Source organism: Saccopteryx bilineata, chromosome 9 (genome assembly GCF_036850765.1).
Source record: "Saccopteryx bilineata isolate mSacBil1 chromosome 9, mSacBil1_pri_phased_curated, whole genome shotgun sequence".
NCBI classification, from domain to species: domain Eukaryota; kingdom Metazoa; phylum Chordata; class Mammalia; order Chiroptera; family Emballonuridae; genus Saccopteryx; species Saccopteryx bilineata.
Window position 1 is genome coordinate 83,793,324 of NC_089498.1, and position 4,131 is coordinate 83,797,454.

Below are 4,131 nucleotides of genomic sequence, written 5' to 3' on the forward strand. Positions count from 1 at the left end.
GACCTGAAGCCTTCTACTTTCCAGGTTACCCATTTAAGAAATGAGATACAGGTTCCTTTTGGTAGTTACTTCCCTAGCCTGAGTCATGATTTGTTTGTTTGTTTGTTTTTCTGAGTCATGATGTTTAATACTTTCTGGGATAGGAGAACTTTCATGGGTATAACTTTTATTTTGCATTAGAGATTTTGAACTGTTTTCATCCAGTTGGTCTTGTAATAACAAATGTCTTGAGGAGGAAATTTTATACATGTACTTAAGAAAAAATCGATAGTGGCCCTGACCAGTTGGCTCAGTGGTAGAGTGTCAGCCCAACATGTGGATGTTCCGGGTTTGATTCCCGGTCAGGGCACACAGGAGAAGCAACCATCTGCTTCTCCATCCTTTTCCTTCTCCCCTTCTCTCTCTCTCTCTCTCTGTCCTGCAGCCATGGCTCAATTAGTTCAAGTGCATTGGCCTGGGGCACTGAGGATGGCTTTGTAGAGCCTCTGCCTTAGGCACTAAAAGTATCTTGGAGTGGCCACGTTCTGGTCCCAGTCGGTTGCCGGGGAGACGCAGGTACACAGGGAGGACCGGCTCCCGGGGGACGTTGAGTCCCCCTTTCAGTCGCCGGGTCCGCTGCACCTTTACCTAGCCTCGTCGTCCTCGAGCTTGTGGCCGGCGGGGAGCTGCGGGCACCATGAGTCAGAGGCAGGTGCTGCAAGAACTGTCACAAGCTGTGGTGGATGCGGGAGCAGTTCCTCTTTTAGTACTCTGTATCCAGGAGCCAGAAATTGTTTTGAAAAGGATTGCTGCTTCAGTCCTCAGTGATATTTCAAAGCATTCTCCAGAGTTAGCACAGACAGTAGTGGATGCAGGAGCTATTGCTCACCTGGCCCAGATGATTCTGAACCCTGATGCTCAATTGAAGCTCCATGTCCTTTCAGCTCTTAGTCAGATTGCAAAACATTCTGTGGATCTGGCAGAAATGGTGGTTGAAGCAGAGATCTTTCCAGTTGTACTTACCTGTCTGAAGGACAAAGATAACTATGTGAAGAAAAATGCTTCTACTTTAATTAGGGAGATTGCAAAACATACACCTGAGCTTTCACAGTTGATAGTTAACGTAGGAGGCGTTGCTGCTGTGATCGACTGCATCGGGTCTTGCAAAGGAAACATAAGGCTGCCTGGCATCATGATGCTCGGTTACGTGGCGGCTCATTCTGAGAACTTGGCGATGGCAGTGATCATTTCCAAGAGTAAAAAAGCCATAAAGAATATCTTACAAAAATGCACTTATTTACCAGCCCTTGAGCCATTTCTGTTTGATGCTCCTCCCAATATTCTGAAGCATGTGGTCGGACAGTTCAGTAAGGTGCTGCCACATGATAGCAAAGCTCGAGAACTTTTTGTAACAAGCGGTGGGCTTAAAAAGATTCAAGAGATAAAAGCAGAATCTGGATCTCTTCTACAAGAATACATCCACAGTATTAACAACTGCTACCCAGAGGAAATAGTAAGATACTATTCTCCTGGATATTCAGAAACACTTTTGCAGAGAGTGGACAGCTATCAACCGTTCTCTAACTAAGCAAAGTTATTTATTTTTAGTTGACTTCACAGCACAGTAGTTACGAATAACAGTTGTTAAAGTTCTTTCTAAATATTTGAATTGAGCACATTCTATATTTATTCAATATAAAATACCTTTAGATAATATTTTCTAAATGTATGTAATACTTTAAATAGTAGCTTAAATATATGAGAAACTATTCATGGTCATTTATACAGGATTTACTTTAAAGGTAGATTTAAAAACTACATTAAAGAATTTTAAGGCAAAAAAAAAAAAAAGTATCTTGGTTGCGAGCATGGCCCCAGATGGGCAAAGCATCAGCCCCAGACAGAGGTTGCAGGGTAGATCTCACTCGGGAAGCATGAGGGAATCTGTCTCTCTATCTCCCCTCCTCTTACTTGGAAAAATTAAAAATAAAGGAAAAGAAAAAACTGATGATCAAGAAACTTGATAAATATAATTCAACATTGAATTCATTAAGCTCAAAACAGTGAAAACGTATGCTGAGATTTAATTTTCTGTATTTGTAATTTTGTTTTTATTTATGCTATTCCAGATTGGATTTGAGGCATTGAAATGAAGTGTAAGGGAACATGAAACTTGTTATAAAGAATGAGAACAAAGTTTATTAATTTTGTTCCTTTTTTTTTTCATCTTCAGCACTTAGCTCAGTGTCTGACTTGGCATATAGAAGGCACTTGGTAAATATTTGTTAAATAATTGAATAAGTAAATGAATGCAGAAACAATGATTTTCTGGAGAGTTAATCATACAAACCTATTTTGGGCATACATTATTCACGATGAGATGGAAAAGAATTACTATGTAAATTGGATGACAATGAACGTGAACACTTTAAAGTTGGTGAAATATTAGAAGGTCTTGTAAATTTGTTGGAGTATCTGATACTAGAACCTCCTTGCTGGTAAAAATATGTCTATTTTTCCACCATATTAATTTCCAGTGCTTTGAAAATTGAAATGTGAAATAGTTATTTTCAAGTTGCTATGGTTTAGACATTTGATAAAAATAAGATCATTTAAATAGCCTATGAATATTTACAATGCTTGGAAGTATAAGATTTTAGTTGGAATTTTGTATGTGCAGTATTTTTTTCAAAGAGAGTTCAAATAACATGGGGTATCTTTTCAGAACAATGTGTCTCGTGATACTATAGCCAAAGGCATAGGGAAAGAATGGGATTGAGTAATCATAAAACATTCACCAATCGAATTATTTTGTTCTTTTAGGAAAATACTGGTGATTATTTTTTTTTAAAATTGACCCTAAAATTATAAGAGAAAGTGAAACATTTGTTCTGGCATTGATGCATGTTTTATCAACTCAGGTAGTTCACTGCATGTATGAACTTATTTAAATAGTGAAGAGAATAGAGATACTAATGTCATAAAAACCTTCTTACATATATTACTTTTTCCTGATTGTCTCATGTCTAGTTAGAACCTAGGCATAAATTCATGTGCATCTACTGTTAAAAATGAATGCAATTATGAGAGGTGCCGCGGAATGTTTTTAGAGTCATCACTCCATGTTAACAACATGCTTAGAGATTGTGTAAATGAACTTTTCCAAAAGCTTTCCAAAGTAGTTCCACTACTGGTGCCTTTCCAACTGAATGCCTCCCTTTCCTTTATTAAAAATATTTGCAAAAACTTTTGGCTGCTATTTCTTTTCCAATGCATATGGAAGAGTGGATTTAGTGAATAAAACCACATATTTTCATTTGGGTAACTTTGATAGAGAAGTATATATTTTTCTATAGAAATTTGTACTTATAGTTGTATTAGTCCAACTCCAGTGCCCTCTTGGATGGAGTTTATTTCTTAGAAAGAGTGGCAGGGAGGAATCTGTAAGCAATCACTATGAAAACTTGGCATGACAGGCTGAATAAATGGCTCCTATGTACATGACCTAATCTCTGGAAGCTGTAAATGTTACCTTATAGGCCAAAGGAACTTTTTAGATGTGACTAAGGGAAGGATCTTGAGATGACATTTTCCTAGATTATTCACATGAGCTGATGTAGTCATATTGATTCTTATCAGAGTGATGCAAGAAGACCACAGACAGAGGAGAAGATGATGTGATGGTGGGAACAGATTGAAGAGATACACTTTGAAAGTGGAGGAAGAGGTTGCAAGCCATGGAATCCGGACAGAGAAAAGCAAAAAAAAAACTAGACCTTCCAGAAGCAACCAGCACAGCTGGTACCTTGACTTTAGTCCTGTGAGAACTCTAGAAACCGAAAAGAATAAATTTGTGTTTTAAACTACTAAGTTAAGGTAATTTGGTACAGTGGCAACATGAAACTAATACATTTGGTCAAGACAGAGATGTTGTATATAGCAATGTCCCAGACTGACAAGATGTTGAAAAAAAAAGATGTTTTCCTTTGAATGACAAAGCCCTGACAACTTAGGGTTTGATTATTTTTTCTCTGCTTTGACTTAGAATTGAGGACCATTGATGACTTTGAGAAGATAATCATGACAGCTGTCCTCACAGCATCAGCTTCTTACTGACTTCCTAAAGGACAGCCACAGGCCAACTCATCCACA

General features: G+C 38.0%; 1 pseudogene; it reads left to right on the forward strand.

The window, feature by feature from the left end:
* Positions 1–530: 530 nt before the first annotated feature.
* LOC136312946 (sperm-associated antigen 6 pseudogene) lies at positions 531–1,640 on the forward strand (annotated as a pseudogene).
* Positions 1,641–4,131: the final 2,491 nt, after the last annotated feature.